The following is a 26,954-nucleotide window of genomic DNA, read 5'->3' on the forward strand; positions in this document are numbered from 1 at the left end:
TTTAGAGTAGATCTCCCATTGAGTTTGCTTGGAGTTTCCAGTGTTCAACACTTCTTCAAATCAGAGACTCCAGTCAGACATCCAGAAAATGAGAAACATGCAATTAATGGCCATCTGTGTAAAGTTGGATTGACTTGCACAGCACTACACATTAACTCTGTCAAAGGCAGGAATAGAATCCCGTTTTCTATTTTGAATAGAATCCAGTTGAATGCCATGCTGGCATTCAACTTCCTTAATTATAAAACCATCATTTCTCTTCCTGCTGCCCCTGGCATCATTATTACACACCTTCCAACTTCTGCAGTAATTGAGGGAAAGATCCTAATGACAACAGCTTCCTTCCCTACATGTTCCTGACTTCCTCTCCAGAACAGCTTCCTCCTCTGCACTGAATGGCAACCTTGCCCATCTCTTCTCTTGCATATCTTGAGTAGGTCCTGCAGGTGGATTGCTTCCTACCCACCCCAGCCCTCTGGAGCTTGTCAATGGGCCCCTGCCTCTTGACTCCCTTCCTCTTTCCCCATCTAGCCCACCTGCGATGCACCACCTAAGCAGACTGTCTGCCATCCAGTTGGTCTGTTTCCAACCTATGTTCCACACCACCCCTCATGAAAAACTTCAGCCCAAATTGTTAGTCTGGAAAAATTATAAGATCATGTTTACAGTTGTTGATAATGGAAAGTATTAGACAATCTTCACTGTCAGTGTTGTAATAAGGTACCACAAGTTGCTGTAAAAACAAACTGAGGGTGTGAAAGAGGGAGAACAAGGGTAACAGGAACATATAGTCATGGTATCTTGTTTAATGCACAGTATATTGTGTATTTATATCTTTAATGGCAAGGCAGTTGCCTAGCCATTATCAGATGGTAATTAGCACAGACATCACAGCAAAAGATGCTCTTGAGGAGGATTTGAAGGAGGGCAGGGTTGCTGCTTTACAGATTAGTTCTGGGATATTCCATGAAGAGGGAGCAGCATGTAAGCATGCACAAAGGTATGTTTGTTCTGATTTTGTTCGTGTTGCATCTCTCTGGACAGTAAGCACCTATTGGCTCTGACTCAGAAGATTGGTTGCAAACATCATGTTCATTGGTTTTGATTAGCAGCGTGTGAATGGATTATGCTCATGACCTATTTATTATGTGTTTGTAATATGCATAGAAAAAACTGACTGGAATGCAGTGTTGCACTTCTGGGAGGCACAGCTCCAAAAATGACATTCTAGGGGGAGGTAGGGGCTAGGGTTGTTTTTAAAGCCACCCCAGGGATTCTGTATTCATACAAGGGGCTAGTGCACACTCCAAAGCAGCTCAGACACTATATAGCAGCTCACCCCACTATAGGGACTTCTTTCTCACACCCTGCCCTACTTCCAAGCACCTTTACAGCTGTCCTATGCAGTGCATACACTGCATAAATCTCCCTTAACTGGCTGCAGGGCTCTTGTGGACCTGTAAGCAAGTGCAGTGGGCACAGGGCCTGTGGTGGAGGGAAGAATCCCTCCCAGTGAATTTTAGCACTCATGTCAGAGAACAATTTGAAAACACCTGATAGGGCTGGTCCTAGATGTGTTGCCACCCAGAGTGGAAAAAGCTTTTGATGTGCCCCACCCCACTCCACCCAAAAGCAGAAATACAAGGATTTTGGCACTCCTGAATGGGACGATTTGGTGCCCCAAATCTTGGCACCTAGAGTAGCTGTCCTGATGGCATGGCGCTGGCTAGAGCTTCCACTCTTCCAGTCTTTTGGAATCTGCTGAGCAGAGCCAGCCAGTCATGTCTATTCTATACAGTACCACGCTCCTCATTGTAGTATCTGAGTGCCTTGCTATAGTGCATTTAGCAACATGTCTAACATCTGTCAGGTACGTGTTCTCTCCTCCTGACTTCTGTGGGAGAATAGTGTGCGGTGATGATTGCTGTGTAGGGGGGGAGGGGTTGTGATGGTTGTTCTGGGATTTATTTGTACTACATATATTGAGATGTGAAAACTTGGAAAGTGTGAAAACTTCAAAGACTATTATATTGAGATGTGTCTGCTGTGGGCACACAGACTATCGGGTCAATAAGTGGTATGTGTATCTTTGTGTTTCTGGCTTCCTGTGTGTTTCCTGTGGAATCTGGAATCACTAGTGGGTAAGCAATGCAAAACCCTAGACAGATGAACAAGACTGTAAAAATCCTACCCTTCAGGGAAAACTGCTTATAGTGGTTCAGACAGTATTCAAGGGGCTCAGCAGACAAAGAACAAGAAATGGTATAAAGAATGAGCCTGACTCAGGGATGACATGCTGTGGAACAAAGACCTGACAGACTTGTGTACAGACCTACCAGGATCACATGTGGATGATGGGCAACGCAGTATGTATTTTAGATTGTTTGTTTGTTCTGCTTTATCCATAATGCGTCCGAGAAAGCTCTGTCCTGCACACAAACCAGCTTTATGCTTATGGTAGAGAGCTCTGTTGTGCCAGAGGAACAAAGCTGTCAACCACAGTTGTCATCCTGGAGTTTTAGGTAATCTTTTACATACCTTGGGCCCAGGCCATTGAGCACCTTGAAGATAAGGACTGAGATGTTGAACTTCATTCAATATTCTGCATGAAGTGTAGAGAGCAGAGGACAGGTCTGATGTGCTCACAGTACCCTACAAGCATCCTGCACTAGTTGGAATTTCCTAAGAGCTAAAGGCTTCATGCATTGCATTGTAGTCCAGATGGGAGGTGACCAAAGAGTGACCTGGCCACAGTGGTACTGAGTCCTCTACCCAACCAGAGATATGAGAAAGCATTACTCAGAGGTTGCTATGTGAGTGCTTAGCATCAGTGAGGAATCTAGGAGCACTTCTAAGCTACAGACTGAATTGACCAATGGTGGGTGTGTGCCTCCATCCAAAGGAGACTGTATCATGGCTGCAAACTCCCCAGAGTGCTCTCCTCTTGCCCAGCTGCATTACTTCTGTCTTGCTCAGCATCAGCATTGATTGACTATTCATCAGTGAGCTGATGTTGCCCAAGCAATGGACCATATATGGGTAGTGGAGTGGTTTTATGTGCTGAAGCATAGGTAGAGCTTTCTCTCCTCAAAATAACTGGGGAAAGCTCCTAACTATGCAAATCTATGGGTGACTGTTTTCGTGCTACTTGATAATTAGATTAATGCTTTGACTATTTAGGGTTTGTTTTTTCCATTCAAGTTCATTCATGCACTTTGCTCTAGATTTTTGTGACCTGTGTTATCCCACAGGGGTATGACTATTAGGGATTGGCAGTGGACTGGAACACACGCTTGACATGCAAGTTTATTAAAACAGTTGTGCCCTTAACATCCACTAAAGTAGGATGTGGGGGAATGTGTAAAATATATTTTATTTTGCTGTTCAAAAGTTCCTTTCTGAAAAGATATACCTCTATGTGCCCTAATTTTCAGAATTAGTCCATTTTATAGTTTAGCAAAAAGTTTAATGTAGCATCCTCGCAATTTCACCCAACAGTTCATTTGACCAAACTACCTCTCTTTTCATCTTATGTTTGCACATTTTTGTCTTGAGCTGATTCTGCATGTTCTATACTTAAAATTTGATAGGATGGTTGGTTTTTGTTTTTATGTGCTGCTGACTTGTAACAAAGCTTCAGCTAGATCTTAAATTTTGAGAAACATGGGGTTTATTCTTCTAGGCTCTGGGTTAGAGAGTCATACAATTTCTCTGCTGTTTATGGCCGGTGTCTCTAGTCCCTCTAGTCTCTTAATGCCCATAAAAACTGCATCTCTGGAAGGACCTCGTTGTTAACAGTGGATTTGTATAATTGAAGAATCCTCTCATTTTCTCCTATGAATTACTTAAAAAAACCCTACAAATAACTTCTATAAAGAAATCTGAACATCCGACAGAGGTCAAACTCTTAACCAATTTCTGATCCATGACAGTATAGTTGGGTGGCCGCCTTCTTAGCACAGCAGGCTGAGTCCTGGGAATGATGACACAGGCCCGAGCTCAGTAACAACAAAACATGTATTTATTATTGCACGAGAGAACAAAGGCAGCTTCCCTCTTACTGCTTCTGACTCCACAAAACATTTTCCCTTTTCTGCAGGCAGGAAGCAGGCACCACGCCCCGACCTTCCTCTCAGGATTATTTCCTTTAGGGTCTGGTTGTGATGTGCCACGCGCAGAGACCCAGCCAGCACAGTAAATTGGTTACAATACTTTACCTGTCACCTTTTAGTGACTTAGGCCCAGATCTTTCATTGTGAGCTGTAATGTAACGGTACACCCCTGCCACAGCACAGACCTACAAAAGCCAGTGGGGCTCCACACACACAGGCACCCACACAGTTCTCCTTGTAGAATTGGGGCTATAGTTTCCTTAAAAGCCTCTTGTGGGGTTTATGAAAGTTCCAACCCCCTGTCAGTCTGCTCTGAACGTTTTTAATAATCTTCTAAGAAAGAAGGCAAGGTGTGATTTGCCTGTCATTGCAGACTGAGACACAATTCTGTAGTGTGAAGGGGGGTGGGAACCTATAAACTCTAGTTAGGTCAAGGTTAAAAGAGTAGAAGTTAAGCCTCTGCTTACTGAGCTGCTGCTAGGCAACAAGTACCATTGCTGCATTCAGAACTTTATGGCCGTGTGACTAATTGATTCTTGACACAAGTCCCTGTTGGTTTGTGGAAATTGAGAACTGTTGCTGGAAGTACAGCGAAACCTCAACATGAATGTCTGCTTCAAGAGCAAACTTGTTAAGGGATATTTGCTGTGCATCGCTTCCTACAGAAAATGGAATTAACTTCTATAGGCAATTACATCTATTTAAATTAATACTTGATAAATTAATACAATTGTTAAATCTCACATCAGACATTAAATACAGTGGTATTTTGTGTTTGGACATATACCCATTAAGTAAATCTGTTGTGCTCAGACGTGTTTTGAGGTTGCATATAAAACTGAATAAACCAAGGAAAAACAACCTTCCTTTCAAGAGTAATATATGGCACATACAGCACTAAGTGCAATATTAAAGTGGCCTCCACTGCATATAAGGTTTAAAAGCTCACAAAGGGGAGTGCTTGAGCTATAAACAGAATGGGATTTATTTGGGCTTTGATATCCTGGGGGAGTCAGGCAAGGAAGGAAAAGGGGAAGCTGCCTGCAGGAGAAAGGGGAAAAAAAAAAAACTAGCAAGTGCCTGAGCATCAAAATCCTCTCTTATAAGAGGTTCACTTCTTAGATAAAGAGAGGATGCATTATGGTATTGACTATATGCCAAATCCTGATAGGATCTTACTCTCATTACTAACTGCAAGAATTGTCTAGGGACCGGGCATTGTAAGAACGGCCTTATGAATTAAGAAAAGGAGTACTTTTAGTCTTTAAGGTGCCACAAGTACTCCTTTTCTTTTTGCAAATACAGACTAACACGGCTGCTACTCTGAAACCTGTCCTTATGAATTAAGCTATTGTTCCTCATAAATAAACTCTGATTCCTGTTTCCTCATACATAATTTATTTCCTTCCTCTTTCTTGGACTGCCGAGGAATGTAAAGGCAGGGAGGGGAAAAGCTGAATATTTTGAAAATATTATGTGAAACCTGTATCAGCAGTTTGGTGGAGACTGCCTATCATGACACTGGCACATGTTATGTGTATAGAAAGCATGTGCTAAATATTACGTGACATTTTTTGCTTCCCTTTTTGTCATGTAAGGGAAACCAGTAAAGTGTGCCTACGCTCATGCAGACTTTTTCTTTTTTGAATCACAGTATTCTCCCTCACTTCTGTTCTCTTGATTGTTGTAATGCAGCAACTCCATATTCTGTTGGATAGCAACTGAGTTTCTGCTTAGGTCAAGTATTGTTTCTGTAGGCAGATCAGAGATTGAGACTTTTTTTTCCCCTTTTTTTATTCTTTTTAAAAAAAAAATTCAACCATTTCAGGAGCCAGATAAGATCGTGTGCAACTACCTAGTAAATCCTTTGGAAAAGGTCTTCCATTTCATGTTGCTTTATGCATAGCTGCAACTAAATCTTTATTATGCTGGTGTGTGTGTCTGTCTGTATTTTGATTTATTAAAGGATATATCTGCCCATCACATAAGTGTCAATGGTAGACCACAAGCCAGGCGGAAATATTTTTGGGTCTTTTCTATACTGCAGTCTGTTACATCTGTATATCTATTACAGATATATGAACCGGGGTGAGTGTAAACTAGTGTCCTTTTTGTAATGTGCTGGATTTTCACTCTTTTTTTAAAACACCTACCTCTTAGTACCTTCCCTCCCTTTTTTACACTAAAACAAGTCTATTCAAAACAGCACTTAGCAATAGAATACCAGCTTGTATTCATGAGCCACAGGACATACATAATGGAATGAGAGGATACCCTGTGTATATTCTCATTTTAAAACAAAAAAGTGTCCCAGAAATTGTTAAGCGGAATTGAAGTCTGACCTTCTGCTATCTAGAATTTCTAATGGGAAAAGCTAAAGTGGAATGTACTACCTGAGAGAGTACAAAGAAGCTGACTGAAAAAACAAACTGATATACTTACTCATTTTAAAATTATGCCCAACTCTCTCTTGACGAGTCTTGCAAAGTGATTATGCTAGTTTCATAAAGAGGCCAGAGTAGAAATGTCCAAATATCTCTTGGTGAACTTTACTCCTCCCCTTTTCCCCAGATTTGACCCCTCTTTCTTTTTACAAATTATCTGCAAACACATTTATGATTAGCTAGCCATTACAACAATCTATCTGGGCTATAGACTGTTCATGAACTGTTCACAGCCTTTGAGTATTCAGAATTCATTTTATGATCCTTGAGATTGCTCATCTAAATTGCATGGTAAGGTTTCCCTTGCCTTATTGCATGGCTTATCTTTTTAAATAGAAATATCTGGCAAAATCAGTGGGGTGTTGAATCTCTTGGGGTGGGGGTGGGGGGAAATTGGGGAGCACTTTAGCGGGAGAGGCAAAAATGGAGATGAGCAAATTTATCCCTCCTGAAATTACACTGACTTAAGAGGGCTCACACTAAGGATGAATTAGGCCTAGTGTATTTACTTTTTGTTAGATTTTTCTCTCTTGATCATTCTCTTCTTTTTTTGTTTTTTCCCACAATTTCTCCTGAATACATTGTTTCAAAAAACAAAGTATGGGTCCGTGTTGTGGCTTTCAAAGTTCAAAATTTAGCAAAATGGGTATATCTTTGCCTTCTGTAGAAGCACAAAGACCCACAATCAAACCCTAAAGTGCGTAGCACCATTAGACACAATCATTGACTCCAAATTAAAAACAAGAAAAAGAATAGACACAGACATTAACTGAGCACGAAACTGTCACCCTTTGCAATCAATTTATTCTTGGATTTAACAGGATAATTACCATATGCATTTTCTTGAGTCATTTTCAAGTATTAGATATTGTTGCTTTTTAAAGAAATATCATTTGTACATTTAATTGTTTTGTTTTTTTGAATACTGGTGCATTGGCAATACAATGCAAAATACAGACTTAAATGTGTGAAGAAAATTTTGTTGCACGTCTTCTTTATTACAGAATCTTAAATAGGAAATAATTGTGATGATGAATTGAGGTAACTTCAGCCTAATGAAGGAATTGTAATTGCCTGTGTCTTGAATTCTAGCAAGGCAATAATATCTGCTGGGTTTCACCATCCGTGTGTAAGCAGTTGTGATGCTTTATTTATGACTGCTCCTGGCAAGGTTGTTATATTATTCTCCAAGGCAACTCTTAATGAAAATTCTGTCAGCAATCAGATGAAAATCTAAAAATATTTAAGTGAGGGAAGGTTTTTCACCTTCTAGACATTATCAGCAAGAAAAGATGCCTGGAGTTTCATACTGAGTCTTTATTAAACCCTTTTACATTGTTGCTTGCTCTGTGAATTGTTGCCACTGTGCAAAAATATACAGGCTCCCTATATTTTTGATTCACAAATATTTTCCATTGTCTGTGTTTTCCATATTTTGTCTTTTTAGGTGAACACTTTCAAAAAATGATCTCACCTAAGCCATTTTAGATGCTTTAAAAAGCCAAGATAGGAAAAGAGTTGGTTCAGCTGGGAAAAGAGTTGGTTCAGCTGTTTAATCTACAACATTAAAAACAGCTATGATATAGCTGATTATTTTGAATGTCATGCCAAATTTTCAGAAGTGTCCATTAATTTTGGAGGCATTCACTTTTTGTGTGCTCAGTTGACAAGATCTAGGTGTCACTCAGAAAGGCTGAAGAACCACAACATTGAATTAATTTGCAGTTGAGAATGCTCGGCACATTCAGAAAATCAGGCCCCAGATGTCTGAAGTTGGACCACCAAAAGTTGAGAGAGCCAAAAAGAATGGACCTTTTATGACCTTTAATTTCTGTGATGTTGTGGTGCTTAATGTGCTTTATAAACATTATATTATAAAGATCCTCAGATTGATCGCACTATAGAAGGTAAAAATATTAGTAAAATCTACCTGAAGATCACACTTCTTGAATATTTTGCTGCTTCAATAAAATATGCAAAGAAGAATTTTCCTTCACATTTGACAATGAAGTGCTCCTTTAAGACCAAACTCAATCAGATTTCTTTTTTGATGTTACAGTGAATGATCTGACTGTAATAAAACACACAATCTAATTCCAATGCTCGTTATGCTATGTTGTGTAAATTATAATACCATATGTGTCTGGGTCACTTAGTGATTTCTGTAACCATTTATCTGTGTAGGGAATTACTATGTTAAACTAACCAACTTCTTCTGGTGGAAGGGACCTGCTTTCAAGCTTTGGAGAGATCCTCCTCTTCAGGGCTGAGCAACATCCTGAGTGCCCTCAACTCCCATTGAAGTATGCTAGAATTTAGGGTGCTTAGCAGTTAGGGTGAGTTGGAAGAATGCAGTAAACGACTAGTATTAAGTCATCAGGAGCATTAACTTTATAAAATACTTCTATAAAATACAATCCAAACTCCTTGTATATTGTAGAAAGTAAATTAAAAAAATGAAATTGCAAACAAAATCAGAGATGGTAGAGGTATTTCCATAAAGATGTAGCCTTGTAATTTATAGCTTGTCCAAAAAAAAAAAAGTTGGGGGGGGAAATCGCGTGGGGGGTAATTTCCGGCAGTTTTAAAAATATCAAACTTCAAAATTTTGGATGTTTTGAGACAATCATTGGTTGAAAAGCAAGGGGGGGGGAGTTGGAATGTGAAATGTTTAATCAAATTTTTTTTTTGTTTTTCAAATGTCTAGTTTTCAAAATTAGAAATTTTAATCAATACTGGTTTCAGAGTAGCAGCCGTGTTAGTCTGTATTCGCAAAAAGAAAAGGAGTACTTGTGGCACCTTAGAGACTAACAAATTTAAATCTATCCCTGTTTGCTGTAGAGGATGTTAGTCTCTAAGATGCCACAAGTACTCCTTTTTTTTAAAATCAATACTAGGTTTTTCCCCACACTTCAACCAACCAAACAGTTCTATTGGTAACCATTGGCATACCTCTCACTTCTGACATCTTGACACTTGCATCTCTGTAATTATAACGGTCATTCATTGGTGGCTGGTTATTGAGCTAAGTCCCACCAATAATTGGGGTTGGGTTGGGTTAGAAGGTGCAAAGGGGACTTTGGGAGGTTCTTAAGTGGGAGGAGATTGGGTTGAGGTGGTAGGTAAGAATGAAGAGGATATGAAGGAAATGGTGATGTATATGGTTTGTGGGGGAGATGGTGGGGTGAGAATTTCATTGGAGGGGACAGATTGCAACTAGGAGAGAACAGTGAAAGAATCAGAAATAAAGACCATTTTTACCATTGAGTCTTACCCCAAGATGTCCCAGTTTTTTTTTTTATTCAGAAAGCTAGAGAGAATGGATGAAGCATGAGGGCACTCCTTTTTCTTCTCACTTCCCCATCAACGTTCATTATCCCTCTCACAAAAAGCTTCCCAGTGACACTCTTGACCTCTGAATCACAGCTTTTCACTTTGAAAAGTTTGCCACATGCAGCTTCACCACTTATTTGGGACACCAGCCACTACTGTATTTAGTACTTCAAGTAAATGGTATCTGAACATGGTGAGGAGAGAAACCGATAAATTTCTAGTTCTCTAAAGGCTCCAAATCTACTGGTAAATCACTTTAAAGTAGGGAAGAGTACACCTTAACTAACTGCCTATCCCCTGATAAATTACATTTACTTATTCTGCCCCATAAGGTATAAGTCGACTGGGACTTTGGAAACTTGTAAAAAATATCATCAGTGATGTGATGAGAAAAAGAGGGGAAATTCTAGAATGACCTTCTCAAGCATGAAACTGAGGGCCATTGGTTAAAAGAGCTGCTCAGCTACCAGTGTGTTTCAAAAGCTGAACTTTATTTCAGAGATAATACAACAGAAATCATTAGAATTGTACGAGAGATTTTTTTTTCCTGAATGGCTTCCTGTAAGTCAAAAAGTGAGGTTAAGCTAACATATACTTCTATTTACCAGATAGCAGCTGTGCTTCTTAAAATGCATACAACCGCATTTTAAAAAGCAAGTTACCTTTTAGCAATAGCTGACAACTTTTATATAATTCACAGGCTCTCATCCTGGGAGTGACAACTACTCTCCATTTCTTTATGGCTAAATGGGATTGGAGGCCTGAATCTTTCTTCTACTTGTAAAATGGGGCCACAGTATGAAAAAGGTTGAGAACTATAGTTCCATATAACAGCTGTAAATGTTTTTGTACAAGTAACTATTCCACATATCACAGATATGTGCCTTCAATGCATCTTGATGGATTATAATCTGATATTGTACGAACAGGGCCATGCAAGAGTGCAATGAGCAGCTGTAGGGTATGCTGAGTAGAATGCACTCCTGATACCAACATAGCAGATCCCATCTATTGGTCTGCACCCTGCATTTTGGGGTTACACTTGGGTTGCAGTAGTTAGGGGGTGGGGGAGGTTTGGGGGAATATTTGCCATGCACCTGCAGATCATACTTGTGTCGCATTTCTTGGATTCATTTACAGCCATGGTCATGCAATGCTGCACATCTTGGCCTATATGTAGAGTCTAGGGAACCCAGTTCCACATTCTGTAGATGACTGTACATTAAGTGGAAACCCTGTTTATGAAGGTGCACGGAGATCATTCTACACCATGATCTCAATTACTGTATTGTGTGCTGGATGTGACTTATGGGCTGGAAGGCAGACCTTTACTTGATCCTTTTAGCTCAAGTCCCCACCCTTTTTATTTGTGTAAGTTTGAATGTAATTATATAAATTTTGTATAAACTTTTAAAAAAAAAATTATGGTGCCCCTATAACAAGGAGAGCTATACTTCACAGCACTGTCGACCCTCTGTGTGAGCTCCCCAAATCTTGTTCCTCTCTCTGTAACAAAACATCGCTATGGTATCATTTCTATCCTAGCCGCTCACAATATTTTTCAAACTTTGAAACAAATGTCTGCATTTGGGCAGGCTGCATTAGCCCCCACAAGATGAATGTTTTGGAAAATTTGAGTGTGTGAAAATTGGAATCTTTGTTTTGAAATATTTGTAAGCATTCACTTCAATATATTTATAACGAAATAAGAAGTATTTACAATTAGAAATCCAGTTAAAAACATGCTAAATTGTTCTTTGAATTCTTAAGATCAACAAACTGAAACAAAAACAGTGAGTTTTCCAAACATATATAATCTTCAGGAACAACCCATTTCCCCCCACTTTGACCCGCCCTCCCAAAACATACAACCCTACAACAATTCTACATTTTAGTATGAATTATCCATTGTAAATGTTGCTCAATTTCTTGTTTTGTCTTTTATGTTCTGCATTTCTTCCTTTTGAACATTTCCTCTAGCCATCTTCAGCTAAAATACAGAAAGAACAGGCAAAATGAAAATTTGACAAAAGGTATCCAGCCTCTTCATATACAGGAACAGAATTTGACTCTATCGGCAAAAAATCACTTTTAATGAGATCACATCAATTAATATTTGGGAGAAATGAGATGATACTGTAGCAGTTCCTATTCAAGTTTGCTTAATATTTGTTATCAGAGCCATTCATTTTCAAACATATTAATGATTTTTGAAAGAATCTAATTAACCAGATTAATTATTACAGCACTATCTTCAGGGATATTTACTAACCTAGGCGATTCTCAAAAACCCAACATTCATTCTTTTCCCTTGGCAAAGTACCATGTTTAATATGAATTTTAGATTGAAGGACATCCTTAATTTAATGAAAATTAATCTCAAACTATTAAACATATTGAGAGAATATAACGTAATAATCATGAGTACTTTGGAGATAACAAACAGAGCTTTGATGGCTTTAATACTCAGTTAAGTATAATATGATCTTGGTCCTAGAATAAGAACAACAAGATTTAGGGCTAATTAAGTACTGTGGGAACATGAAGTTGTTAGTTTTGCACCCATCATCATAACACATCACCTATATATGTGTGTATGTATACACACACACATGTACGTTCCACTGTCTCTTTCTCTAAAATAATTTTCTTTATTCAAAAATCTACTGCCTCTTTGACAGCATACATCAAAAGTTCCTAGTACATAGTCTTAGGTCTAATGAGCTATACACTGACAGGGTGAAACAGGAGAATGGGAAGGAACATCACTTCCCCAGACTTGCATTGGTCCTTTTGTGTTTTTCTCCTGATCCTCTAGTGCTACTTTCTTCAGCTGCTCACTGTACTGCAGAGTAGAGGAAGCAGAGCCCTGCTGAAGCAAGACTACCTGAATGTTTGGCCCTATTCACAGTATCCGTTGCAGGGAAAGAGGAAACACTGCATCACTTATGTTTAGATAGGCATGAGTTATCAGAGTTCAATGCAGTACTGTATAAAGAACGCTGTTGCCTTGTGAAGGAGTCAGCAGGACTAGGATCACTTGGCAAAGGTGATTTCAGATGTTTGTCATGGAGGGAGCCTGGGGAGCATTTGGATTCTGACAGGTGAGGGGCCCAGGGAAATAATTAACATTATTTCTTTATGGCCATACCCAGGATGAGATATTGAGGATGGGTATATTTATCCCATGTATCTTCCAGAAACACTCAAATGTGTATATTTGTAGCACTCTGGAGGGTAACTAGATAAAATACTGAATATGTATATACCTTCCGTAAAACATGGGGGAGTTGGCAGGGCATGCATTATGCATTACGTAGGAGGTAAAAATAAGAGGTAGCTGCTCAAATAGTATGAGTATGAGAGACAATTGCAGAAAATGTCTTTCTCTTGCAGAGCTGTTGAATAGACAGCTGATCAAAACATGTCAGCTCCGTACAAAAATCTGCACTTCCCACTCCATAAAAAATTCAAACCGCAGCAAACCATAGGAGGCTGATCTATAGGAGTACATGCTGCATCTGACTAAGTGTTTGATAAGCTAGCTGTGGGAGGTACATTTGTGAGGCTCTATTGCATGGTTGCTAAGAGCCTAAATGAAGACAGCTGTGATGACTTACTGCTAGCATCAGCAGGAGCTTAAATTCTGTCTGCTACATCAAAGCTGTTGTTGACATCTGAAACTAAAATATCACCGAGATGCCTAAAGTAGATCTGCATTCCTTTTTCATTTTGCCCAGGACAATGTTTTTATTTTTATATATATATTAGATATTATTTTCTGTGTATGTGTGTGTATATATATGTGTGTGTGTGTGTGTGTATGTATATATATATATATATATACTCTCTCAGAAAATAACATCTAGAATATAGAAAAAGCAAGTGAGATCAAGACTATAACAGGGTTCAAAAAAGAACTAGATAAGTTCATGGAGGATAGGTCCATCAATGGCTGTTAGTCGGGATGGGTAGGGATGGTGTCCCTAGCCTCGAGTTTCCAAAAGCCGGGAATCAGCAACAGGGAATGGATCACTTGATGATTACCTGTTCTCTCATTTCCTCTGGGGCAGCTGTCATTGGCCACTGTCAGAAGACAGGATACTGGGCTAGATGGACCTTTGGTCTGACCCAGTGTGGCCATCTTATGGTCTTATAAGATAATGAGAATGTACTAGAATCAGAAATACTGTAAAGTGTGTGTGTGTGTGTGGGGGGGGAATCTTAAAGTAATGAGCATACTATTGAATTGGCATAGCAATGTGCAGTTATCAAAATTCCATGGGATGCAATAATCTGATTTTTTCCTAATATAATATATGGGGCCACATCTTCAAAAAAATCTCTCATTTTGTACATACAATGAGTGAGTGTATCCGTAAGGTGGTACTTTACAAAGTAGCTGGTATCCCCCCCAGCCCCTCAGGAGGCTGTACAAGGGCTGATTCAGTCTTTACTGTAGCTTATAGCAGCCCTGACAGATGCTCTGAATTGCACCCCAGCTGCAACAGCTCCCAATAGACCTTTCACTAACCAGAGATTGCTAGAGCGCAATGTGCTCTGTTCAAACTTCTTCTCAGATCTGGCATGTTCCCCATGCCAGGGGCTGAGTAGGAAGCTAATAGGGGGTGTGACTGGAGTTGCCAGCTGGCTTTTTAGCTAGTCAGGAGCTATGATGGGGCCAAGGATTGAGCCCTATATATCTAAATCATGGATGACGACAATAATAGGTATTCACATCCACTCAGATACCCCAATACCAATGGCATATGGTTTATGTCTACACTGCAGCTGGGAGGTGGGATTCTCTGCACAGATAGACAGACTTTTCCTAGCTCTGCTCAAGCTAACCTGCTAAACTATCAGCGTAGCTCTTGCAGCACAGGCTAGCCTCTTGAGCTTGGACCTGGGAGGGAGGTGGGATCATACTAAGGCAGCGAGCCTGAGCTCCCCTCCCTGCAGCAATGTCCACACTACTATTTTTAGTGTACAGACTCTCACTAGCCCTGCTCTGGGAATGCCTCCTCCCAGGTGCAGTGTATTGGGCTCTGTCTACCCTACAAACTAGGGGTGAGATTCCCCCGCTCATGTCCACATTCCCACTGTAGCTCTCATGGAGTCAGAGCAAGTGTAAATAGCAGTGTAGCTGTGGTAACGCGAGCAGCAGCCATGGAAACACGGCTCAACCATGCCTCCACTGGCACTACCTTTGCTACTGCAACTACGCTGCTATTTATACTCAGGAGTATATATGCACATGAGCTGGGGAATCATCGCTCCCTTTGTTTATAATGTAGCCCTAGCCTTAGAGGCAAACTGTGCTGTGACGGCTTTTATAACAAAGCCTTCAAAATAGTGGAAAGAGAAAATCCTGGCCTATAACAAATACCCCGAGTCTCTTCGATGCATAGTTCAGTAATTAGGCCCCAGAGTTCTGATGGGTTTTTGGGCATTGGATCCAAAGTATAGCAGAGCAATGAAGAATACATACGAGGCATACACCTGAACAATGTAAATGTCCCACCTGTTAGAATGGCTAGTTGAGATTATAATAATCTTGTCATAAACCAAATGACATTTTTGTTAATATATCACTCATGAAAGATTCAGAAATTACTGAAATCCTTTCTAGCTACACAAGAGAGAGGCCTGTCAGAGGCATATGATCAGCCATTCATTTAATGAGTTAATAAACCATTTCTGTTCACTACCGCTATGGGCGGGATTCAAATCTGCATTCTAAGGATGAAATCCCTTTTACAGTTCCTGAGCCATTTAGGATGAATATAGAGGCAGAATCTTCCTAACTGTTGATTTGTCAGAATTCTCCCTTATTGCTATAAAATGGCTTTTTAGATTAGGACTTGAATAAATAAAGCGCGCTTGTTTAACATTCCAGTGTCTTTTCCCTTCCCCAACCTCCAGTTTTATATGAAACTCAGATTATAATCACAGTCCTGCAGAGGGTATATAAATCTTAATTGTGATACCATGATAAGGAATACTGTATTTATACAGTTTTTATTATACTGTTCTTACTCTGGTCTTTGGGCATTAATATAGTACATGTTCAAATTAACAGAACTTTGTCTATAAACTGGCACAAATCCCAATGAAAATCTGAGCCCCATTTCTATCCAAATCCCCTGAAATAATTTTTAAATCCAATTTCATTCATTAATTAATTACTCCCATTTAGGCTTCATGTTGTCCTCAGGAAAGGCACTATTTTATCAGTATAAAACTATAAGGAAGGATTTTATTGTAGCATTTACGTAACAACTATCAAGGGAATATGCTATTCATGTATCTGGTTTCAGTGATATTTTGAATAGGATTATCTTGAGGGGGAAGAATGGTTTTTTTGGTATTTTCAAGGGGATAAAAGGAATAAACATGGCCTAGTGGCAAAAACTGAGAGAGCGTGCAAGCGATCCCTTCAGTGAATTCGTTGGGTCTCAGCCTGCTGGTAATTTCACTTTGTTACATAACACTTTAATCATAGCCTTATCACAGTCACTGTATAGTTCCGTACTGTAACAATAAGGGGACTGTGAAAGATTCTCCAGATCCAGAGAAAATATTTTCTTTTTACAACAAGTGGCATTTTTTGTTTGTTTTTGAGAAGTGCTTCAGGAAAGCACTTTCCAACTGACATTTTATGAAATTACAAATCCTGGTGACAATGGGAAAGGAATGCAGTGCCAAAGATGATAATATTGCTGGAAACGCATGCAATGACAGTGGCAATGTCGAAGATAAAGCCAGAAGTAATTTTCTCAAATCAAATATAAACACATTTGGGGAGACAAGCTCTAAATCAAGACCAGCAGTATGTAGTCTCATTTTCTGTCTGCCTAATCTAATATTAATCTTATATAAAACATTAGTATCTGAGAGCCTCAGAAAAATGATCCCAATAACAAAATTAGTCCTGCAAAGATATAGTTTAATCTAGTTTTCTCCCTACTTCACTTAAAATCCTGATTCCCTTATCTGCTTCCTCCTTCCCATTGAAGAGACTCAGGGATGATAATGTTATGAGCCAATACAAACAATTCTAGATTTTTATTCCAAAAAGAGGGTTTTCTGTTCCCATTGTTATCCAGGATAAATATTGAAATATATATATACCCTCAACTTAAATTGCTCTGTTTCATTTAGCAGTGAAGTAGTGCATACACTTTCATATGCAGAGCTTCTAACCTTCAGATCCGTATTTTTCACAGTTCTGCCTGTATTTCCCTTCCCCTTGCAGTCAATGGTGGTAAACCATTTATTTGCCTAGGACATGATGAGGCGCTAAAGCATAGTATTCTATGTTATATTATACCAGTGGGTGCATAAATGTTGTAAATAGGGCTGTTGATTAATCATTAACTCATGCCATTAACTAAAAAAAATTATTTGCGATTAAAAAAATTAATCATGATTGATTGCTCTGTTAAACAATGGCATACCAATTGAAATTGATTAAATATTTTCGAATGTTTTTGTACACTTTCAGATATATTGATTTCTATTGCAACACAGTGTACAGTGCTCGCTTTATATTTTTATTACAAAAAACTGTAGTGCAATCTTTTTATCATGAAAGTATAACTTACAAATGTTTGTTTTTGTTATATAACTGCACTCAAAAACAAAACAATGTAAAACTTTAGAGCCTACAAGTCCACTCAGTTCTACTGCTTGTTCAGCCAATTGCAAAGACAAACAAATTTGTTTACATTTATGGGAGATAACTGCTGACTGCTTCTTATTTGCAATGTCACCTGAAAGTGAGAACAGGCATTCGCATGGCAGTTTTGTAGCCGACGTTGCAAGGTATTTACATGCCAGATATGCTGAACATTCATATGCCCCTTCATGCTTCGGCCACCATTCCAGAGGACATGCTTCCATGCTGATGATGCTTGTTTAAAAAAAAAGTGTTAATTATATTTGTGAACTCCTTGGTGGAGAATTGTATCTCTCCTGTTCTGTTTTACCCACATTCTGCCATATATTTCATGTTATAGCAGCCTCGGATGGTACCAAGAAGGTACTAAGGTGAGATTTCTAGGGATAGATACAGCACTCAATACAAGGTTTATGAATCTGAAGTGCCTTCCAAAATTTGAGAGGGATGAGGTGTGGAATATGCTTTCAGATGTCTTAAAAGAGCAACAGAACAAAACCACCAAAAAAGAAAATCAACCTTTTGCTGGTGGCAACTGACTCAGATGATGAAAATGAACAGGCATCGGTCTGCTCTGCTTTGGATCATTATTGAGCAGGACCCCATCATCAGCATGGACGGATGTCTCCTGGAATGGTGGTTGAAGCATAAAGGGATATATGAATCTTTAGCGCATCTGGCACGTAAATATCTTGTGATGCTAGCTACAACAGTGCCGTGTGAATGCCTGTTCTCACTTTCAGGTGACATTGTAAACAAGGCATGGGCAGCATTATCTCCTGCAAATTGTAACCAAACTTGTTTGTCTGAGCAATTGGCTGAAGTAGAACTGAGTGGACTTGTAGGTTCTAAAGTTTTTTACATTGTTTTGTTTTTGAGTGCAGTTATTTTTTGTACACAATTCTACATTTATAAGTTCAGCTCTCATGATAGAGATTGCATTACAGTACTTGTATGAGGTGAATTGAAAAATACTATTCCATTTGTTTTTTACAGTGCAAATATTTGTAATCAAAAATAAATATAAAGTGAGCACCGTATACTTTGTATTCTGTGTTGTAATTGAAATCAATATATTTGAAAATATAGAAAACATCCAAAGTATTTAAATAAATGGTATTCTATTGTTTAACAGTGTGATTAATCGCAATTAATTTTTTTAATCGCTTGACAGCCCTAGTTTTAAATCAACCTAACTGATGCACAATTTAAGCTTTTTAAGATGGTTTGAAAGGATCTCCTCTCAAAATGGTTGGTTAAATCCTGGAAGCAATTCTGTTGTTTTTAAGTCATCCAATTTAAGTCAACTATAATACAGAATAAAACTTCTTTACTCTGTAGTGGGTCAGTGAGTCATAACTTGCCTGGTGTGATTTATGATTGTAATTCATTAATGACCTTGAGAATAATCAAATTAAATAATGTAAACATACAGAAGTTAAACTGAGATGCTCCATATAAGAATATTCAAACACTTTATTAACTTTAGAAACTGTAATATTCTTCCTAATATAGCAGTACTATAAAGGTATCAGGCATTTATAGAAAAACATTTTTAGGAAATTGTATATAAATGCCATCCATTTACAAGCAGATGGTTATGGTTCACAGAGCTGATCCTGTAAGTTGATGAGTGAGAAGCAGGCAGGCATAGTCTAATAAAGTTAAGACTCAGGCTGAGCACCGGGAATTCTTAAATTCTAAACCTGGCTCTAACACCTATTCCCTTTGTAGCCTGCTCAAGTTGCCTAACATTTCTGCCTACTTTTTTCCATTTCTAAAATGGAAATAATAATACTTAGCAGCTCCCATGAGAGGTAGCTTATGTAGGTAACTAGTGTGTGTAAGAACTCTGCAAATGCAAATGTCTATAAACATGCTGAATAGTATCATTATGGAGGCTCCAAAGGAAAAGCTTATAAATATATTTGAATGTTCTAAACATGTTGTGTATCTAACACATTATAAACCGAGACCAAATTGCTTTTGGGAATAGTTGCTCTTTTAAGATTCTACAAATATTACTACGGAAAGTAATTTAATTCAGTTTGTATTCTTTGTAGAGATTAAAGAGCAATGTTGGTCAACAGAATCTTTCAATATTTGGTGGTTTATTACAGCACTGAGTCTCTGCTTTCCCAGGCAGAGATCACACAGGTACATGCTTGTTACTCTGATTAAACTGAATAAAATAGTTACTTTTAAAAGTACTTATTAGACACAAGTTCTACAGTAATTTAATGTCGCATAATTAAAGACCTTGGGTTAGACCTATGGCTTGGCTCCACTGAAGTCAGTGGAGGCAGGCTAATTAGCTGAGGCTCTAATCCCAAACCGAAATGCCTAATTGCAAACACAGAGTTGAGGTTAGCATTCAACCATAACGTCTGTATTTGCCTGCTTGTATGCTTAATTTCTAAACTTAAGAAGGCAGTAACGTTTGGTTCTCCCCCCCCGCCATTTCCTTATACTTAGTGGAAATGCAACTTAAAATATCCAATAGTGCAGCAACATTTAAAAATACATTGTAATGTAAATTTGTTAAGCCTCAATTTTCTAGGTTAGATTATTATTGGATTTTAAGATACAAATCACCCAGGTGTGGAGGAGTCATGCTGCAGGAGGAATTCCAGTTGACTCAGTCCAGTGTGTCCACATAATGAAATAGCCATAATATGGCACATCTATGTAAACTTAATTTTAGCCCATTTCCAATGGCTTAACACAAACAAATACTTGGCATGCAAATGAACATGCAGACTTGTGATTTGCCATGAAGTCTCATGGTGATTCCACTGTGCTTGGTTTACTTAATGGAACAAAATAGTATTCTAATGAGGTTTCACAGTTAATCTTGCATGGTAATTATGACGTCTATTTACTTCATCACAGTATGTTTGAAATTGTATTTATAGGTTCATGAGGCATTTATTGGGTTCCAACAGCAATCCAAAAATCAATCTTCTCTGGACAGCAATACTGTCTTACCAGTACTGATATTTACCAATACTTACCAGTGATACTGGTAAAGTAATACCCTTTGTGGACAATTCCCAGTCTGTCAGCAAAGCATCTGAAAGTTTGGATGGTTACCTGAATCTCTGATTTCTGCTTGTTTCGTTTGAACAAGCAAACTGGAAAGTGCATTCAATCAATAACTAAGTCTCTATAGAAAGGTGAGGTAAAATAAGATAAAGATTTCCTTATACCAGCAATGTATTTTCTGAGAGAGAGAACTAAAATAACAGCAGTCTATCATTTGGTCTTTCCTCTATCTTTCTGAGGAGAAAAAGTTCAAAGAAAAATATCCCCAGGGTTTGTTATGCTTTTTATATTACTCTGAACAAGACTAATACAGACTTATCAGAAACTCTAATTTAGTGAATCTATAATCTTTTTCCTTCTATGGCACTATAGTGAGTATTATGATTTGAAGTGCCAGCCTCAGATTAGCAAATAAACCTGTATAGACAAATGATATTGAAAGATCAGAGGAGAGTTCATTGTCATCATGCTTTGTTGTCTCCCATATTCTTAAATTTTAAAAGATACAAACCTTAAATACAGAAATAAGAGAACTGTCATTCTGGTCTCTAAGGCTTCTGCTACAATTGGTCTCCATTCTCTAGCCAAATCTGACTGGAACTCTAGAAGAGATGATCTCTTATTTGTTGCCTTTTGACATGCTTCTACCAAAACCCCTCGTCCCACTGATTCAAAATCTGATCTTGCCTGCTAAATTGATGGAAGAATCTTTACAGCAAGGAATATTTGAGACTGTCTTTATTTGGGGAGAGAATGTGGCTTCATCAAGCTGCCTCTTCCCTACAATTCCACTTCTCAGGGCTTTGTGGATGCTGATCAACAAGAAAAACCTCTTTGAGATCAGCTAAGCTACGATCAGGGTTTTCATTAATTACTTTTGCCACAATTGGTCAAACTCAGAACACAGCTCTTAAAACTAGTCCTTTTGTTACAGATCTTCTGTATATCTTGGTCTCTTGTGAGGGGGTCCAAAGTGAGGGAATGTTTTAAGGCTACCATAATGGGCAGAGGGGAAACTCTAATATTCAGTCAATGGTCATCAGCTGAGCTGATTGAATTGGTTGGGTTTCAGATAGGCCCCTTGCCCTGATTAGAGAGAAGACGATCTGTGGCCTCAAATCAGAAAAGGTAAGGTGTGACCATAACAAAAGTCTAATGATCATCCACTTAGATACCCAATCTAGCAGCAAAACCAGATGGAAATTATTGCTGGTTTTGTGTGCTGAGCTAGAAATCACCCTGGGCAGTTCCGCATTGACAAGCTGACCATTAAAAATATTAATAATCTCAGAGGGAAATCTAGGGTGCATCCTATTCACCAACACTAATAGTGGGGAGATCCTTAAAATAGGATGACATGTAAAATGGAAACACCTAACAGGCATCGATTGCTACTGCATCCACTGCAATGGATAATTTCTACATAATTTCTTAATCTGATCACCAATGTCATTAATCAATACTGCTTATGAAAGACACTTTGGAAAAAAAAACGGATACCAACTTTCAAGTTCTGCAGAAGTCAGCAGCTTCAGTGTTCAAAAGAATGAAAGGAGGAGTTAACTGCATAGCTATCTAATATTTTGTTACTGTTGCTTGACTTTGACTTGAAATTAAAGGAGAGAAATTAGGAGGAAACACTTAACTGGACTATTAGCTCACTCAAATATTGGGTTCCAGTCCCTCTCTTCCTGAAGCAAAGTACTGTACTGAGCCTATACGTCACATGGCCTTTTGGGACCATTGAGCAAACTTCCAGGCAAAAATAGATGTCTGACACATATATATTTAATCTCCTAGCTAGTTGCAGAATTGTAAGAGGATCCCCACAATTATTGCACAAGGAGAATCTAGTTGATATCTCTTCCTCAAGCTGAGTGCAGCATCTACTCTTCCTGTTCTCATCGCCTGATTCAGAGTCTTTCTTTGAGTCTGCTGCAGTTGTATCTTTGGGAAGCTTAATGTACATTTAAGATATATTTAACATCTTCCATTAGATAAACATCAGTTATTTAGAAACCTATTATGCTATCAATATGTATGGTAATCAATAGCTGATAAGTATTAATGAATGTTTTTATCATGGCACAATATACATTTATAAACCATTTTACATACTGTGCAGAATCTAAGTTCTTCGCTGTAACTGTTCATCTCTGAGGCCTGGAAAGGGGGAGACCTAGATTCAATGTTCAGGTCTGCATCTGCTTCTCTGTATGATCTTGGGCAAACCACTTAAACTCTCTGTGCCACATGTAAAAAGGAGTTGATTCATACTGTGTACAATATAGTAGCTCTCAAAGTACTTTTACAAAGATGAGTAAGTATTATCATTCTGGTTCACTATGAAATAAATCCTGCCCCTTCCTCTGCAGCAGTGGAAGGCTTAGCTTTGCAGAGAAGGTGGAGTTGCTGTTTTGGGGCCCCATGCAAAGGATGTGCAACTCCTACACAGCACAGAACCCTGACTCATCTTTACAGGTGATGGGTGAGGGTAGACCATGGATAAGTGTAGAGAATTATGATATGGATCTTCCAATCCATCCTGTAGCAGGGGCCACACCAAGGGATAAAGAGGCTACTCCAGCCACTAGGCTGGAGCCTCCCTGGAGCTGCTCTGTAGTGTAGAGAGGATTTCATACCCCACATACACCTGTTGAGATGTACTAGCTAGGAATTGGGCTATAACAAAGTTATATTAATAGTTAATCATTCAGACAGTCAAGCCACAGTTCATATGCTTTAATTTACAGGGAGCATGTTGCTTTTATTACATATGGTATAGTCCCATATTGGGAACCTGTCTCTAGCAGCTGATATCCCATATGAACTGAAATATATCAAGGCATGATAGATTAGCTAAGGCTAGTTTCTTAGCTAAGGCTTTTTGGGAGTGGAGATGTTCATCTAAACAATATGCACTATTTCAGTACCAAAAAAAGGAAAGAACACTCCTTGGTTCCTATCATGTTCAAATCCCAAAGGGGTCTGTTTTTTTTTCTTTTTAAGGAAAAAGACTTCAATACTGCAGCTATACTGTACTGGGTAACAAGGGCCTTGAATCAGCAAAGTATCTAAGCACATGCCTAACTTTTAAGCATGTGAGCAGCCCCCATTAACCTCAGTGGAACTACTCCAGGTAACGAAAAGTATGTACACGTAATATATAAAATGTGTTTTGATTCTTCAGTGCCTTGCACCTTATATAGCTTAGAATGACTTGAATTGGAAAAACGTGTCCATATAATTTTGAAAAAAGTCAGAACAATTCTGACATTTCCCCTCCCTCTTCTACCACCTGTGATGTAGTCACTAACAATTATGGAAACTTGAGGACAAAGTGGGTTATTTCTGATTGGGTTGGGTTTTTCACTTTGCTCAAGTGAAAATGACTGTACAAGGTGCAATGGGGTGCAGAACTGGGCCTATAATAAACTATATATTAGGTCTGATTCACCGCTATTACTCTAGTTTTATACCTGTAACTACAGAGAAAGCAAGAGTTAAATGGTGTAAAATTGGTGTAACTGGTGAATCAGGCCCACTTTATATATAGCAAGGTTGTGAGGGACAGATCTCTATCTTCTGAAAAGAGGGCAAGAATTTTATTAAAATCCATTGACAGTACCCGAAGTACAGCATTTATATAAAATGCATTCATTAACACTAACTTGACTATGGAGAGTTCACTGTCTAATACGACTAAGTTTTATTTTATTTTATTCTTGTGCAACATTTACGATCCTACCACTGAATTTTTGTTCAGATTGAAAGCATTTGTTGGCAACATCAGATAAGGAATATTGGTAGTGATATAATCCAAGCTGTGGCAGGAAAATAGGTATTTGGCTTGTAAGTAATAGGATAGTCTTGTACTCTGGGGCATGAAACATTGACAAGCATAGGAAGCCCACCAGGTATGTGGATTTGAGCAGGCTGATGTCTGTTGGCTGTGTAGAAGTTTTCAGGAAATGTGCTGTGTGTCAGGTCTGGTGTAATAATTGTTTAGCGGGATTACATTTGGAAATAAAGCAAGTTTATTTTTCTGTATTAATTTTCTTGCTATACATAAAATGAGGAAACTGCAAGCTTCTGTATCATTCCAACTATAGGTAATGGCTAATCTATAAAATATGGGATGGTAGAAAGTCTCTCTGGTGCATATTTAGTTAACTTACATTGGTTGGGATTAGATTCTACAAGGGTTTCATTACAACACATATGCACCACTTACATAGAACTCTCTTTTATTTGCTATGGAATAAAATGTCTACCACTAAATGCAAATGAACAAAAATGTACATTTTTTTTTCTGATTTAAACTTAGCTCCACTTACTTCTTCTGAAAAATCTTTGTATCATTGATGACAAGAGAATATACTATGCTGTCAATGGATGGGTCTTTACTAATCTGATTTGTGCACTTATACTATTACTAATAGCAAGGAAAGTATAGAAGGTTTCTTTGGCCATAAGGCTAGAGCCATTGTGAGTACATGCCTGAACCAGAGCCCATTGACATGTACTGGACTATTTCCATTGATTTCAGTGTGGCTTTTGTATCAGGCCCTATGTCCATGAGGAGCCGAGTATCTCTGAACATATCTGCCCTCCCAAAGTTAGAGCAGATAAGTGACTGCAACCCTCATTGCACTGAGTCTGCCAGTCAAGATTTACCACACTGACTCATGGCATCCCTCTTTATGAGAGGTGATATCTACAGATAAAAAAGGGTCATTGTGGAAGTAAGGTAAATGAGTACCGGTACATTATTTCAGCAATATGAGTGGCAGAAATTAAATTCCCTTACATCTCTGTCCTGGGCCACTCTGCTATAGTAAGGTTATCTTCAGACTGTCTACTCTTAGTCAAGAATTCATTGAAATGAAATATTCAGAAATAACTGGTAATTAGGTAAACATTTTTGCACTTACGGTTTTATTGTATGTAACCTGTAAACAGAAATAAGAAGGGATCTAATGGCTCAATGCTGCTCCCATTTAAGATAACAGCAAAGCTTCTTTTGTCTTCAACTTGAAGGGATCCGGCTCTGAGAGCAGTGATGAGAGAGGAATATTTCTTAATTTTATTGTAAACGTTCTCTGTAGGTGTTCTGGTCACCATTCCAGCTGATTCTAGGCAAAGCAAATGATGTACTACAGATAGGCCTGTAGTATACTCCTATTCCTACAACACTACCACCTAAAAAAGTTATAGGACTCATGCGTTCTGAGACCTCTGATTGCAAGAATTTGGATTCTCCATGCGCATGTAGATGCCGTAAAAACTTCATTTCTGTTTTTAAAAAAATATTCTTTTAAACATAATCCAAATTATTTCAGGCCAATCCCAGACCTAGATCCCCTGATTGTAGTTTGCAATGCTGTTCTCTAGCCACTTGACCTGTCCTCTCTCTGCATTTTTAAGGAAACATTGTTCCATAGATACCTGTGGGTTCTTCAAGTTTAGAAATTAAATAAAAATGTAATCTTTCAAGTTTTAACTCAATAAAACTTTAACAGTGCTCAAGTGAAAAGCAGGTTTCAGTGACTAAGGGGAAGATCTAAATTACTGAAATATGGTTATGTTGGATTTACATTTTTCTCAGTGGATGTAGGTTGATGTGAAAAATGTTACCAGCATCAGTGAGAGAGAAATCACAGCATGTAGAATTTTATCACTAAAGCGGGGAAAAATTGGCATTGTAAATGATTTATACTTCAAATCATAAAGTGGATTTCATGAAGTCACGCCTAAACTTACCAGTGACTTGGAAATCATGCTATTGTTAAATTCAGGAGATGACATTACAAAATGATGTACTGCAGTAGTGTGGGGTTTTTGTTTTTTGGGTTTTTTTGCGCTGTAAATCAATTAGCATTAGTGTTTTCGATGGCAGGCCTTTTATTTATGAAAACCAAACACTCAGCTCTCTCCTGATTAACAAACTCATTATTTGAACTGGGAGATCATGGTGTGTAACACGTTGTCCATTTCTTTACAAGACTAACAGGGTTGTAAGATGTCGTTCCACTATGCGGCTTGAGTAGGTCTCCTCTCCTGGTAGACAAAAGCAATTCTGCTTTGCTGGTCTGAATAAGAGTGTTGTGCCAAGTATGGAAATCAGGCACAATGGGCTAGATCCAGAAAGGCATTTATGCACCTAACTGACCCTTTTGTGCCTAAATACAAAATTTAGATTTTTAAAACCCCTGCTCAACTGCCACCTAACCCTGTAGGCACCTAAAACCTTGGCACTTACACTTCTGCTGCAAAAGTCCCTTAGGTGCCTAAAAATCTACTACTCAGCATGTGCACAGCCACCTGAGTCCTGATACT

At 38.5% G+C, this 26,954-nt stretch overlaps 1 protein-coding gene and 1 long non-coding RNA gene across 8 annotated transcripts in view; one reads left to right on the plus strand and one right to left on the minus strand.

Annotated features, from left to right (window-relative positions):
* The window catches only part of LOC311519794 (uncharacterized protein), a 202,579-nt gene that overhangs the window by 88,441 nt on the left and 87,184 nt on the right, over positions 1 to 26,954 (plus strand). Inside the window, exon 4 of one of the 7 annotated variants that reach the window (XR_014711374.1) lies at positions 23,625 to 23,764. The exons of the other annotated variants lie outside the window; for them this stretch is intronic. The gene's annotated coding sequence lies outside the window, so the exon portion shown is untranslated. The remainder of the gene's footprint in view (positions 1 to 23,624; positions 23,765 to 26,954) is intronic. 7 annotated transcript variants of the gene reach the window in all.
* LOC311519797 overlaps positions 11,743 to 26,954 on the minus strand; it is a 176,309-nt gene continuing 161,097 nt past the window's right edge. The window contains exon 3 of the long non-coding RNA XR_014711382.1: positions 11,743 to 11,879. This is a non-coding gene — a long non-coding RNA (uncharacterized lncRNA). The remainder of the gene's footprint in view (positions 11,880 to 26,954) is intronic.

Source organism: Lepidochelys olivacea (assembly GCF_965140295.1).
Source record: "Lepidochelys olivacea isolate rLepOli2 genome assembly, chromosome: 4".
Taxonomy (NCBI): Eukaryota; Metazoa; Chordata; order Testudines; family Cheloniidae; genus Lepidochelys; species Lepidochelys olivacea.